The sequence below is a fragment of the Danio rerio genome, chromosome 6 (genome assembly GCF_052040795.2).
Source record: "Danio rerio strain M-AB ecotype USA chromosome 6, GRCz13ab, whole genome shotgun sequence".
In the NCBI taxonomy this organism is placed as follows: Eukaryota; Metazoa; Chordata; class Actinopteri; order Cypriniformes; family Danionidae; genus Danio; species Danio rerio.
The window spans coordinates 28,121,922-28,138,036 of NC_141026.1; the positions used below are offsets into that span (position 1 = coordinate 28,121,922).

The window sequence follows — 16,115 nt, forward strand, 5'->3', positions numbered from 1 at the left end:
AAATCTGGGGTCTGAAGCCACGAAAGAGGTAAGAAACCATGAGCAGCTGATGTCTTGCACTGGAATATGGCGCCATCAAATAGTTTATTCATGCCCGCGCTTGTAAAAGTCACCCCTTCGCAAACAGGAGCATTTGCATTTGATGATGCCCTTCCGAAGGAGACGTCTCGAGCTTGATGGCTTCTTCCCGTTTCATTTTATTTATATATATATATATATTTTTTTTTTTTTCAACGAGAACAACACATTGTGTTTAATTAGCTTGTTTATTGGTGAGCTAATGAAGTTTGTTTTACAGATACGCTCAAGTATATAAATCGAGAGAGAGTGCAGAAACGACAGGCAGATGAAGGAGATTTTATGAAATGCTGTGTTGTGTGTTTTAGCATTCAACGAGTCTCTTGTAGACGCAGATGTGACAGAAGCAAACTCGCCGCACATCTGATGCCGTTCGCAACTACGAGAGGAAAAAGAAAAAGGGCTTTTTAAAAAAGCTATTTTAACTAACTGCTACCACCGCTCTGGCACAACACGAGGACGCCCTTGGCATAAATAGATCTACATGTTCATTTGGTATATTAAGAGAGGCACACAGTTAAAGAGTGTTCATTACAATTGTAAATGTCTGCCCCGAGGCCCGTAGCCCAGCACTTGATTACATGGGGTCTGCGCTCATGGACACAGCCTGAGTCGGATTGAAAGTCCAGTGCACCTAATTAATTTCATTAGAAAGTGAAGTCATCTTCTAGCAGGAATTAATATTTGGAGCGTCATGTTGCTAATTCATTTCCAGATTTAATTAGCTCAGAGAAGAAATGTTGCTTGGGCAAGAGGACTTTTTAATTATCAGCTTGGATAAATTTGAAAATGTTGATGCCTAAGGGTTGAGTTAATTAAAACCTGCATTATTTTAACTTTAATTAGCTCCCATCTTTGTTTTGCTCCACCATATGGCCATGTCCTGTAGTCAAATTTAGTTAATTAAGCTAATTAAGCTAATCATTTTAATTACTCAAGACAATGTGATTGGATAGAGGATGACTACAAGTTTATGGCCTAGTACTTGTTATTCATTAAGTTGAAGGGACAGAGTTATTTCTGATTGCAGTTGGCAAGCATTGCCGGGCTGTGACAAGCGCTGAGATATTAAGGCTGAAGTATAATTGCATTCCTTGATAAAAACAACATGTCACGAGCACAACTCTTTTAAAGAGGAAAATAATTTAGAGCTGCGTCTATTAGCATTCCGTGTCGGTTGAAGGCCCACTTGCCGATATCTGATTAAATGCTGCAGAATCGCTTGAGTGAGAGGAGCCCCTTTCTCTCCCCCCACCCCGACCCGCTGACCACACTCTAAGACCTGCGATCGCTTGCTCGGGTAATGACACACACGCAGTTTTCAGATTAAACGTTATTAAATGCAGTCATGGATGTCTGGGCGGCGCCCTCTGAAAGGTATGTTTAATCTCGTCTCCGCTTTCTCTCTCTGGTCGTGTGGTATCACTACCTGTTCTTAGCTGAAGAAACTGCTCTGATCATGTGGGATAATGTTGTAGATTAATACACTAGGGTAACAAAACCATACATTTACATTCCCAGAATTCCCTGATGACACTTCACAGTTAGGGATAAGGTACAAATGTCTTTCTTTTCCATGTTTTTTTTTTTTTTTTTTTTTTTTTTTACATTTAATTTTGCTTAAGGGTTAGTTAATCCAAAACAGAAAATTCTGTTATTAATTACTCACCCTCATGTCTTTAAATCCCTTGTGAACGTTATCTTTGGAGAACAGATTAAGATATTTTAGATGAAATTTGAGAGCTCTATCTTCCATAGACAGCAGGATTCCAGAGATGTCCAGAAATGTAACCAAAAACAAACCATGTGACTATTCGAAGTTCCAAGGTCACTTTTGTGAGTCTGAAAAAAAAAAAATGGGAAAAAAAATTACTTTGTTCGCCAATGGCTTCGCACATCAGGTCAGGTTGTGCATTTACTTCAGGCAGTATGACATATTACCACTAGGGGCAGTAGCACAACACAAAAGCGTCGTATTGCCAGTAGTAAATTCCGTAAAGTCTAGATTGCACATATCTGCATCAATGTAGCATCTTTTACTTTGTACTGGTTTACAGTACATTATTGTAATGTTTGGGTTTAGGGTTGGGGTAGACATTAATAAAATACAATTTAATGACTAATTTAAAAAGGAACTGTTTTTGCATTACTGTGATAATGAAGTTTAGGTAGCTGTAGACGTAAATAAGAAGCAATAATTTGTGTTAATATCCAACCATGACTGCATTCCTTCTAGCAACAGCCACAAAAATTCATATCCTAATTTTTCAAGATTTCAGATTTTTGGCACACTAAATGAGTTCTTAGTGCATTGTATGTTTACAGCTAAACCAAGTGTCAAACCAAACTAAAAGTGAGAGCTCCCAATTTTATTTAAAATGTCTTAATTTCCCCTAGAATTTCGAAAACAAAAACGATCTAAATTGAAACACCATGGTGGTGAATAATTAAATACTATAAATAACTAAACATTTGAATTATTATTTAAAACTACAATCCATGACACAAATGCAGTATTATCTTTAGTGAAAGTACTTCACCATGACACTTCTAAATGATTAGAATGATTAGAATATCTCATAAGTCTAAAACAAACTTCTCAGCCAATCATGACTGAAAATCTGAAAAATCTGTTACATAAACATAGAAATCTACTGATACAACATGCTCTTGATTTTCAAAAAAAACATTCAAATAGTACAACAACAAGTGTTTTTAAATTTATCCACTTAGAAGAGTGTGAAAAAGGCAATCTTGGTGTGGACAAAAGACCAAACCAATATGTTTTTCAAATGATTAGAGCTAACATAGTTTTATTTGTGTGCTTTTGAAAACTTTTGGTGTTGGAGAACCAAGAGGCAGCAAATTCCTCAACATGTGAGGCAGAAGCTGCCAACAAACAGACGCCTGGAGTCCCTTAGGGGGGTCTGAATGTCCACCCTCACACCCACCCCCCATTGGGATCCACAATCTGACTGGCTAATTGAGGATCCTCATGTGAACACAGAGGGCATTGGGCCTGTGTTTGCTTCCTGGAAGAAGCATTTGTCCCTCTGGGCCAACGACTGCATGTTGTGCTACACATCATGTCCGTTTTGTAACCGCCCACCAGATGCAGAGGCCAAGTGCGGTAATGAAATAATACAGCCAGACATCATGTCCATGGTTTCCATTATTGTTAAAGATTTCGGTTGCCCGATAGCACCACTTAGGTAATTTGTTTCTGTGTATAATCCTGTTGGCTGCTATTAAATTAAACCAACTGGTCATTTGGGTTTTGGGGACTATAAATAAACCCTGTTGCCACGAGGCATGGGCAGTATGTGTTATGTCTCATTTGATTAAAGGGGAAGCACTTTATAATTTCATCTGAAAAAAAGGTGACCTCACTAACCTCACTCGGGCCATCAGATGATCCCAATTAATGGCTAACGTAGTTAATGACTGTCGTCCACTCATATCCATAACCAGTGATTTTTATTTCCCCTCTAATACGGGAAAATCTAAATTATAATCAGCAACATTTTCACATTTAATCACAAGTTTTAGACTATTTCTGCAAATGAGATGTTTGTTAATCATTGTAATTGCCTGTCATTAATGTAAGTGTTGGCCGTGTAGTTTGCTGTGAGGTGAGGATGATGAGATTGAGTTGTGATTTGGCATAAAGCCATGAAAAAGATGGAGACCCAACAGCACTGCTGCCTTTCTTTCGCTTTCTCTTATTGTGATGGAAATTTAAGGCAACTTATGCTGAATTAACACCTGTGGTATGTTATGCTTGACAGTATATATGCTTGAACGCTTATCCTCGGTTTCATCAATGTCATATTTTAGCTGTTACACCATCAAGGTGCAACTGAACACTGAATTAATTATATAACATCCTTTTACATATAAATATCAATGTAGGTGTTTCTGTAATTTAGTACATGGGTGTTTCTGCAACTACAGGCGCTTTGTCCCTAGGGTAGATTTTTATTAAAACTGTCAGATTTTATTAAAACTATCATAACTTATTTTCAAGGTTGCATTATAAAAGGTTGCAGTCTTGGAAAACAGTGATTCATACTCGTTTCCAAGGGTGTTTTTTTTTTCATAGTGATTCATTGACTCTTTTTGTTGCTTCATGTTCAATATTATATCAACATTTAAAAAGCTGATATAATCTGAATAGAGTAAAACATTATTTGTTACATGAAAAGCAATTTATTTACAGAAATTACAGAAATTAATTCTCACTAGCATGAGTAATAATTTTGTCAGTCCCTAAGATTAAATATACAACTGATGAAAATGGTAAATATCACTTGTGAACTTGTTTTATTGTGTATAATTTCGAAAGCTGTAATTAGTCAATAATGGATAAGTTCAGAAAACTTTTTTATCATTAAATGCTTGCTTTTGTGTAGTCATATAAATATTTTTATAAGGTGTGTTGTCTATGCAGTAGCAATAACCACAGCTCACACAGACATCATCTAGCAGATTTTTGATAAATGCAGAGAATTGTTTTAAACAGCTTGATCCTTTCTAAATAAATAAATGAACACACATTGCAATTACAATAAAAAATGGCTTTTTAAAAAAAACCTTTATAATTAATCACACTTTTTTGTAATTAATCATGATCAATCACGAAACGCCGTATTTATTACCGAAATAAAAACACAGGCATTTAAGTGCCATTTGAATTTCAAAACAATCAATTCCAATAACAAACAAAAATGCTTTCCATGTTGGATTCTAAGTGGACTACAAACACACAAACACACAAACACACACACACACACACACAACACACGCATTTAAGTGGACCCGGTGAGCGAGGGATCCCTTCAGATTCATCAACACGCATGATTTTGTTAAACTAAAAGTTCTGTGTGTTGGGGAAAACACGTCAAACTTATGAAGGCTCATGGAAGTAGCTTAAAGGTAGAGAATAGGGCTGTCTTTGACTGTCTTTCACTACAGTACATTTACATAGACACCAATTCTCCGCTTTTATGATTAAGATAATACTGATTAAGAGTTTACCATGTAAGCAGCGATTTTTGATTACCTTAAAGGATCACGTGAGTCCTGAAATGTGAAGGTTTTTCTTTCCGTTCGCCATGAGGTAACAAATTCAATTAAAACATTCTGAATGAAAATATGCTGAATGAGAGTGAACTGCTGAACTGCAGTTAAAGTCTACAGATTAAAAATTAAACACCCAAAATTGCACGAAACTCTGGAGGAAACGCTGGATAGCCTTGTGATGTGACATTAATTGTTTTATACTGAAACTTTCCTTCTAAAAGCGCGTACTTGGTCTTATCCAAATTTCTTTGCATGTAAACACACGCAGGGCCGGAGCAAGCTGAACTGGCGCTCTAGACACACAGCAATCATGCAGCCCTTAACCCGATATATATATATATATATGTATATATATATATATATATATATATATATATATATATATATATATATATATATATATATATATATATATATATATATATATATAGTTGATGTCAGAATTAGCCCCCCTTTGATTTTTTTATTTTTTTATTTCCCAAATAATGTTCAACAGAGCGAGGAAATTTTCACAGTATGTCTGATAATATTTTTTTCTTCTGCTGAAAGTCTTAATTGTTTTATGTTGGCTATAATAAAAGCAGTTTATTATATATAAATATATATATATTTTATTTAATTTTTTTATGTCAGAATTATTAATGTGTTTATTATTATTAACCCCTTTAGGCTATATATATATATATATATTTTTTTTTTCTTTTTTCTTTTTTTTCTCTAGTCTACAGAACAAACCATCGTCTTAGAAAGTCACTTACCAGTTTTATAATGATTTGATCAGCTGTAGTTTAAATTACGCTGAAGTTTTCCTCTCCTGTAAGGACTTATTATGCTGTCTCTGTTGTCATCTTGTGGATGAACAAAATCACCCCTCTTTGGTCTGTTCAATGACAGGCTAATGGCCGCAGACATGGTGTCTCTCAGAAATATTTTAAAATAGGCACTATTTTTATAAACAAACTGCATAGTTGCAATCTAAATAACTACATTGTTGACTAATCAAAGTCTTAAAAGTACATTATGTTTCTCCGATAGCAGGAATATTTGTCAAACTGTAGAGTGTCCTCTGTGCTTGTTGCTGTATGTGGGCAGAGTAATACACAAGGTTGAATGGTGTAAAGGCTGGACGAGTGCTGTTACTTCCAGAATATCACACATCTATTACCCAATATACTGTATATATACCAATGTCATTGAAATGACTTTTTTCTTATGTCTTATTTATATGACTTGGTATTACATTAATACATTATGTTATAAATCGAAGATAAGACATTCTTTCTAGTTCTGTATCCAACCCAGGCTCATTGTGGAAACGTAGTCCTGCGGACATTTCTGGAGACTGCGGAACACGTCTCGACAGGTAAGTACGGCTGCAGTTTGTGTTTTTGCCAATCCGCGAGAGGCCGCTGTTGTGCGCTTTTTCGCATCTCAAACGCCTCTCGCGAGTGCAGTTCGCGTCTGCGCTGTTTTCGCGTGAACCCACCAGAGGCCGCTGTCCGACTGACCGGATGATTGACTGAGCGACCGGCCAATCGGCTGACCCGCCCTCCCCCTTCCCTGAACCCAACCAATTATACCGATTGACCCGCCCGCTCGCTCGCTTGCCTAAACCCGAGGAACAGTTTACAAAAACCGTCCAAAAAAAGAAAAGCCCAGATTTTTTTTTTCTACCGCGTTTTCGGATTTCACCGCGTTCTCACCCTGTTATGAAACTCATTCACTTAATTTTTGGGATTCTGTTTTTGTCTTACCTGATTGCTGGAATCGCTCTTCCCCGGACTCGAAACCGATCGCCGTGGTCAACTCCTCTCTGCATCTCAAGCCTGCCGACGTACACAGTGAGCTGAGTGGAAAAACGGGTTGCAGCGGGGAAGCCCTCCACAAGGAGGTAAGCGGTCGGCCGGCCAGCCGGCAAACGCGAAAGGGAACAGCTTCACACCGCCCCGTAGCTTTCGCTTGAAAAAAATAAATGCAGCCGTACGTACCTCCCGGGACGTATTCCACTATCTCCAGAAATGCCCACGGGACTACGTTTTCAGAATGAGCTTGGGTTGTCTGTATCAGATTCATTTGACAAAAAGTGACTTTATTTATGAACATACAGAGCATATTAAATCTGTGTCTACTTTGCTTATAAGACTATTAAAAAAATTCATGAATTGGTCCGTTATCATTGAGTGTAACAGATATGTTTATGTAATAACAAAACAAACAGCTTAATTAAATAAATAAAAGAAAACCTCATTAAGCAATTTTGTTTAACCTTTCAGTGTCTTTTTTTATTAACTGCATACTAAATCAGCATTATTTTGTCTTCAAAAATTGAGCAGAACTTAAAATAGCATAACAGAATGTTTGTGTCAGTCAAATAGTATTCAAAACCTGTCACACAACACTCTCATGTCTCCTTGTGAAATTTGCTAATTACTATTTTTTTAAGATAGACCCTGTAGATTCTGTGCCCAGCAGGCCCCAGCGAGACAGAGCTTAATAGATTAACTAACAGAAGGCTGCCGATCAGAGCCCAGCCAGTTGACACCAGGAGTAGCATCTGCTCAAAGGCCATCCCGCTCCACCCAGGGCCAGCGCCACCTCACGAACCCCGGCATGGAAGCTCCAACCTGAGCCACTTGCTAATTCTACCTCCCCCTCGTCTCCTCTCCTCCCACAACCGGCGGCATCGCCAGCCTCTCTATGACACAGTGGCTAATTAGAGGCATGCATATATTTATGACTGCGTTCATGACAAGAGAGAGGCTGCAATCTGCCTTTGTGCACCTAAACAATCCTGCTTTATGGCTTCCAGCTCACGCGCCGGCCTTCTGAAACAGTTACGGCTGTTTTCCAGGAGAGCTGACACTCGAGGAAGAAAATAAATATAGAAGCGCAAGCTCTAAGGGGATAAGCCACAGGCAAAAGAGAAACCTCTTTGGGGTCCATTTGAGGCTGCTTGAACTACATGTTTAATTATATGTAAAGGTCAGGAGGAGTGAAAGGGAAGAAATGCCAGACAGAGAGGCTGTGGTTAAGGCTCTGTTTTCTGCCTAATGATGGTCTCTTGCTTTAGTGCACACTCAGCGAACATCCATCACCCTCAGCTACATCCCTCTGAATTAAAAGCGGCTTGGTAACTCAGACAAGACGGACAATCAGTCCGAGATGATACTTAAGACTATGTTAGTTCAAGAGACTAAATTACCTGATTTTTCTTTTATTTGCTTGTTTGATATTATTTTATTTCTTCTGCCTTTAATAAGCAGAGGCAGATGTTTGGTGTAGCATCTGAACATGTCCAATAGCAACTCTAGGTTTAAGGTGGGAAGCTCTGATTGTCAACCAATGAGAGTTGAGGGAGGGTTCATGGAAAATAGGTTTGAAAACAGCTACTCTTTTACAGTTCTGCTTGCTGATGTAAGTAGCACAATAACAGAATATTTTAAATTGGTGTATTTATTGTATTATCCAGGGTCTGTTTTCTGCTTTCAGATGCTGCTTTCATTCAGTGTGAATGTTAGCTGTAGTCCTAATGTTCTGCTAAAGGAATTTATAAATTTTGCAAAATCTACAAAAAAAAAGGTCATGTCTTTCATTTCCGATAGAATTTCAATCAAACCCAGATAGAAAGAACCTATATGAGGATATATGGGCGTTTATTAAACCTATATGCAGTATATATACACATATATGATAATGCATGTACATAAATAAATGTGCATATACAGGCCATATAGGTCTCCTGTATTGCTTCTTTATATCCACATACTGTATAAGCCCTTTATGTACATACAAGACATGTCTCCTATATAGCTCATATCTCACTATGGTCACTGTCATACATTATACTTAGCTCATATTATCTATTATCAAGGCAGAATGAGTGAATGTGTAGATACAGTATTTGTTCCAACATTCCCTGTTTTGATTTGTGTTACTAAGCAGGAAGAGCAGTCTGAATAATGCATGGAAAATGTTTTTCTTTGTTTGGTAGTAATGTATTGTGCATTTATATAGTGCATTGTGTATGGCCATACACCCAAAGTGCTTTACAATAGTTTGAGAGGGGTTCTCCACACCACCATCAATTGATTAGATTTGTTTTGATACAGCATGAAATTGGTTACAGATATTTTCAAAGTGAAAAGAAAAAAGGTAACCACTATTAAAGCGATCATTAAATTCTCTACCTGATTGCCTAATTTCAACCACATTTTCTAGCCTAAACCACATCTAATCCCATCCCTAACCTATACTAATGAATCTGGCATAATTTGGCAGATGATACTAATAAATTCCCAAAGATAGCTGGAATAATTTTGACAGTCTTAATCTACAATATCATGCCTAATATTTGATGGCCAAAAAATTACTATTTTTAAAAAAATAGCTTTAAGAAGGTGGCACAGCAAGAAGGTTGCTGGTTTGAGCCCCAGCTGGGTCAGTTGGCATTTCTGTGCGCATGTTCAACCCCGTGGGTTTCCTCCAGGTGCTTTGGTTTCCCCCACAATCCAAAGACATGCACTATAAGTGAATTAAATAAGCTAAATTGGCCATAGTATGTGTGTGAATGCATGCATGTATGAGTGTGTCCCAGTGTTGGGTTGCGGCTGGAAGGGCATCCCCTGCGTAAAACATATGCTGGATAAGTTTGCGCTTTATTCCACTGTGGCGACCCCAGATTAATAAAGGGACTAAGTCAAAAAGAAAATGAATCAATGGATAAAGCTGCATAATATCAAAATTAACTCTATGGGCTCTAATTTGATGATCCAGTCGCAAAGTCCAAAGCGTAGGGCGCAAAAGCATTAAGGGTGTGTCTGAACCCACTTTTGCTATTTAAAGGACAGAAAAATCTGCTTTGCGACATGGCGCATGGTCTTACAGGGTTGAGTTTATTCTCTTAATGAGTTATAGGTGTGTTTTGAGTATAAAACCAATCAAAGTCTCATCTTCCATTCCCTTTAAGAGTCAGCTGCATTGTGCCATTGCACATTTGCTTTTTACATGGCAGAAATTTTAAGTAGGAAAACGGAATGCTTCACTAGAGAGAAAACAGTTAAAAAGAGCATCTACAGTGCAAGCTGAGATGAGCCTCCACATTCTTTACTTTCACTTTCACTCTTGTGGATAGGGAAACATGTTGTACACGCAGACATCAATTAGCCTATAAATAATTAATTTTGTTTGTTAAGTGTAAAGATTTGTTTCAAAACTATTTTTAAATTCAGTTCTAATTTTCAGCAAATAAATAAAGGAACAATAAAAGCGAAGTGTGGTCAAATCCGAATACACATGCTATGCCCCATATGGTCTAAAACCTGACAGGTGGACTAATCTAAGCTTGTTTTTAATAAAACAAATATAAATATGCTTATGATAAATAAAACTAATAATAATAATAACATTATACAAAAGCTAATTTTCCTGAATAAACTATTTAGGCTAGAAAATAATATTTTTTTTGTCATATTTTAATAAATTATTTTTCATTTGTAAAGATGTTTGCGTATTGCTTTACAACCTGTGTGTATTAATCAAAGTTTAAGCGAAGCGCACAACTAACGCACTCTGCGTTGGACTATAGACCTGCTTTGATCTGGTCTATTGTACAGTCTATTATAGTTCCTCTAAATAGCAATGCGCAAGCAATGCACCTTAACACACCTCCTTTTTTATACCAGAAGGCCTATGGCTGCACATATGAGCGCAAATGCTTTTTCTATTTAAACAACTTGCTGCAAAACGTCAAAAAAACTCTTGCGCTGAGCTGAAACTAGCAAACAACAATGCTCCGCATTGCGCCGGGTGTATGATAGGGCCCTACATCTGTGCACTCCATTATTTATGTAAACATGTATTTGCCCTCATAATCTTTAATCAAACACCATAACCTTATCTCCACTCTTGAAATGACTTTTCTTTAAATCTGGTGACATGGAATGCTTTTAGGGCGGGGCTCTCAGTGTGTGTCTAGTTTCTGCCCTGCCTTTGCAGGAGGCAGTGGTTTAAATAAATCTGATTCAATTGTGTCTGTCTTGTTGCCACTGAGTATCTGAAAACATTCTGCACCGGAGGGTGCCAACGGTGCACAGTTATCCTCCACAACTGAGTGTAAACTGCCAATCAAATCTTCCTCTATTTTGAAAGCAACTCCTTCTTTCAGTGATCCAATTGTTTCCCAAAGGACAAAATCATGAACCTGCCAACTTTTTTTTCTTCTCATTTCATAAATATTTTCAATTGAATTATAAACTTCCATTTTATGCCGACTTTAAAATACTGGTATTTGTGACGCAGCAAGACCAGAGACTGTGGTAATCAAATGAGGAGTAGCTTTTAAAGGGGTGGTCCACTATGATATTATATTTTAAACTTTAGTTGATGTGTACATTTACATTTACATTTAGTCATTTAGCAGACGCTTTTATCCAAAGCGACTTACAAATGAGTAAGTTACAAATGTGTAATGTAGCTGTGTAAACATAAACAATATCTCTGAATGTAATATTCTCAAAGTTCAGTGCAACAGGAAACATTGGCTTTTCCAGATTTAGCTTAGCAAAGCCTACAGCAAACAAAGTTTGGGGACTACAAAAATGTACATATAGGCTAGTGAGATCACAAATGCTTCAGGGTATGTGCATTCACCATGCGCATACACCCTGCTCAGCAATAAGGCATGGCCAAAGGCTCTGTAATGTTTTAGCAGAGAAAGCTAAAATGCCATCCAAAGGCTACTATTTCCAAAGAGCATCCTTCATTTCTGCATTTAGGCTTCCAAAGGACACGACAAAGAGAAGTGCTTAGACTTATAATTATTTTCCAGAGAATTATAAAAATATTTAACAAGCATTTGACAAAGGACAGCCTCCAGAATCTCTCCCAGTTTAGTGCTGGATTCAGCTAAAAACTCCTCCAACTGAAGAAGCTATGGGTTGTGAGCCACAACCTATATAAACATTTTTATTTGTTAAAATTGATCAACTACGTGGTCTGTTTCTAGCATTAATGTTATGTTGTAGCAATGATATAAAAATAGTGTATTTTCTACAAATGAAGCATGAACACACATTGCTTTGCATCTTATAAACTAAACCAGGATTTAAAAATACAGTGTGGACAACCCCTTTAAGGACAGAACAAGTACTGTTGCTATAGTTAGTTTTATCTTTTCTGATTATTTTTGTTTGATTTCAATGTTTGATTTCACCTAATAATGCCAAGAATTTACAAGAATGAGATGGTACTTTCCAGGATATCACCATTTTACTAATCACTAAAAAAAATCATTATGGGTTTAGGAATTCAGGCAGGGTCAAATTTTGGCATCCAACAAGAAATGAATTTAAGTTACAGGTCGAAGACTAAGAGGTGTGTGTGTGTGTGGGATGAGATGGGAATGGACAGATAGATCCTAAGCAGATCCCACTCCCCTTCATGTAATTGCAAAGATAAGGAAACTCATGCAGCCTCTTGGGCAGACAGTTTGGTGATTTACAGCTCTTTAATGGTCTCAACTTCAAAGCCTCCTAGAAAAAAATCATTAATAGATATATTTAACAATGTGAAACATTAGTCATTGCTAACACATTCTCTCAGTGGCAGAGATTTAGAAAGAAATCCAAAGAACTGATTTCAAATGCTTTATTAATAGGTAAAGAGATTCTTTTTTTTTCTCCCTCTCCTTTTATCTTTCCTTTTCTCCAGTCTTGCTTTTTATGTAAGCTTGAAAAAGCTGGTTAAAATAACGCCTTGTTAATTTGCTTGTTGAAGCAGAGAATTAAAGTGCTAGATGATCTTAAATACTCTCTCACGTATATTTTCTCTAGCATTTAGCACTTTCACTTTTAGCATCTCCAGAATCTTAGGATGAACAGTTAAGATTTGTGCTGATAGTCACTTGAGATATGGCACTTACATGGGTAATATATGTCCATGAGTATGGCCTGTAACATTTCTTGAGCCTATTTCTCTCAGTTTCCCTTTTCTTATACATGTTTGAAAGATCTGTGTTTCACACAGTGACAGTTAAGTTCAGGGGATTTACAAAAATCGGAGGTCACACTTTAAAATAGGGTTTCATTAGTTAATATATTTACTAACACAAACTAAGAGTGCACAATACTTGTATGGCATTCAATAATAGATGATTAAATGTGATTAACTGTGAGTTAATAACACTTAATGACTTTGTTTTCATTAACTTTGACAAACATGAATAAATTCTGTTCATGTTAGTAAATACTTGACATTAACTATTGGAAGGGCAGTGGGTAGCACAATCGCCTCACAGCAAGAATTCTGTGCATCTTGTGCATTTTGAGGAGGCTTATAAAACAGACAATAGCAGACTACTTGAGCATATGTGCACACACACATAGGGCCCTATCCTACACCCAACACGTAAGACGTGTTTGGCACAATTTGTTGCTATTTTCAGACCAACGCAACTGTCACATAACCAGCGATCGCTCTCAGAGATCGCTGGTTATCACACGAACTCTATGGACTACCTTTCCGCATTTCCCAGGACTACATTTTCATACATGCATTTCTCCCAGACACTCACGCCTGCTCACACATCTAGCCTGATTGCACTCACCAGCTGAATTATATATATTTATATATAATAGTTGTGGAGTATGACAATTGTTTATATGTAAGTTAATAAGGATATATATAGGATATAAATATAAAGGATTAAATATTACAAAAACATATTATTTTCTAGCCTACATAATTTTAAAAACCTTACATTTATGCCTTCTTCATCTCTGGGGGCCTTTTCAGTTTATTCGTGACAATATGCTTTTGTATAATGTTATTATTATCAATATTATTTATTATATGCATATTAATATTTGTTTTATATAAGCATAACATGCGATTTTTCCATTATTATATTTGCAAAAATGGATTCTGACATGCCCTGAATGCGTTTGCGCCCTGCGCATTGCACTTTGCGCATGGATTGTCAAAATAGAGGCCTATGTCTCAGCTCCATACCTATCATAAGCAAAAAGTTCAAACAAGAACAAATATTATTGTTACTAATTTAGTATGTATCAATACATTCAGACTGTATATAAAATTAAAATAATATAGAAATAAAATAAAAACGTAAATGTATTAATCTTTCTGCTTTTAATGGGGAACCAGTGCCCTGAACTGGGAGTTGAATTGCTGTTATAAAATCCTCTAGTGCCCTCAGAGAGACAAGAAGGCTTGCAGAATTTCTAACAAGGGGTCTTTTTCGACATCTAGGTGAACTTTGGCTGATTAATGAAAGCATTTGGTGACCTTTTGCTGTTCTTATGGCAGGTTCAGCCCTCTGTTCAGGGGTTTTGGCCTCATCCCTCCTCTCTTATAATAACTTAGAAGAAAGATGCCATCCTGGTCAGCCACACTTTATTCCATTTTTTTTTTTTTTTTTGCTTCAGAGCACAAATAATTCATAAAATGTTCCTCATTTGCAATGAGTTAAGCTATTTAAAACGATAAACATTTGTTTAACAAATTGGTTACGTCCCTTATTCGTTGCTCAAATTAGCTCCTCTAATTCTACTACAACTGCTATGTGATCCGGCAGCTGCTTGATATTTTAATTTTCTGGGTGGTGTTTGCTAATTGGTAAAATTAGTAGGCAGCGGCAAATGAAGAGTTTCTGGGTGAATGTGCTCCACATCAGGCCTGATACTGAGGCTTTCATACTAGGTTTCTCAGCCTGGGCCTTTCTTTCATTGAACTACAGTGAGAGGTGTTCACAAAGGGAAAAAAAATCTGAAACATCAGTGCATTTACTTCTTTCAGTGGGGATCTGATTGATGAACACACTCACATACATTTCTTTTGACATATTAGAGTTAAAGGTATCAACAGAGGGGATCTGGGAATCTGTTTTTATCACTCTATGATTCAGAAAATACTGTGAATAAAACTCTCTCTCTCTCTCTCTCTTTCTCTCTCTCTCTTTCTCAGAATAAAACGTATATTCAGGCAAATTATGTACAGTATGAACATCTCAATCTCTCTGTAAAATCCTTCAAAACGTAAATATAATTAAAACTGGGGTGGTTCGGTGGCGTAGTGCATACCGCTGTTGCCTTACAGCAAGAAGGTTCCTGGTAGAAACCTCGGCTGGGTCAGTTGGCATTTCCGTGTGGAGTTTACATGTTCTCCCTGTGTTCATGTGGGTTTCCTCCAGGTGCTTTAGTTTCCAGTATGGGTGAATTGTTAAGCTATAAATTGTCCATAGTGTATGTGTGTGAATGAGAGTGCATGGTTGTTTCCTAGTGATGGGTTGCAGCTGGAAGGGCATCTGCTGTGTAAGACATATGCTGCATAAGTTGGTGGTTAATTCCACTGTGGTGACTCCTGATAAATACTGTAAAAGGACTAAGCCGAAGAAAAATGAATGAATGAATAAATAAAACTGATGTATCAGTGTTGATAATGTAATGAATATCTTGGTGCAGGTGAAAGGAAAGACTTATTATGGGAGACTGGCTTTAAAATTGTATTGCAGTTGAAATCTACAGACACAAATTGATAAGGTGCAATAAACAGAATACTTTTAAAGCTTTTTTACGTTGTTTCATTAATTTATTTTTTTTCTAAAGGAGCAAAAAGCCCTATATATATATATATATATATATATATATATATATATATATATATATATATATATATATATATATATATATATATATATATATATATATATATATATTTGAAGTCAGAATTATTAGCCCCCTTGAATTATTACCACCCCCCTCCCCCTGTTTATTTTTTCCCTTAATTACTGTTAGATGTATAAAAGATTTGTTTAACACATTTCTAAACATAATAGTTTTAATTTTAAGAACTGGTTTATTTTATCTTTACCTTAATGACAGTGAATAATATTTCACTAGATATTTTCTAAGACACTTCTATACAGCTTAAAGTGACATTTA

General features: G+C 36.6%; 1 protein-coding gene and 1 long non-coding RNA gene across 3 annotated transcripts in view; one reads left to right on the forward strand and one right to left on the reverse strand.

The window, feature by feature from the left end:
• Positions 1 to 7,103, reverse strand: part of LOC141386280 (uncharacterized) — a 48,440-nt gene extending 41,337 nt beyond the window's left edge. The window contains exons 1-2 of the long non-coding RNA XR_015944647.1: positions 6,915 to 7,103; positions 1,748 to 1,920 (exon numbers count right to left, since the gene is read on the reverse strand). This is a non-coding gene — a long non-coding RNA (uncharacterized LOC141386280). The remainder of the gene's footprint in view (positions 1 to 1,747; positions 1,921 to 6,914) is intronic.
• The window catches only part of kyat3.2 (kynurenine aminotransferase 3, tandem duplicate 2), an 808,585-nt gene that overhangs the window by 629,348 nt on the left and 163,122 nt on the right, over positions 1 to 16,115 (forward strand). The gene's annotated exons all lie outside the window — the stretch shown is intronic.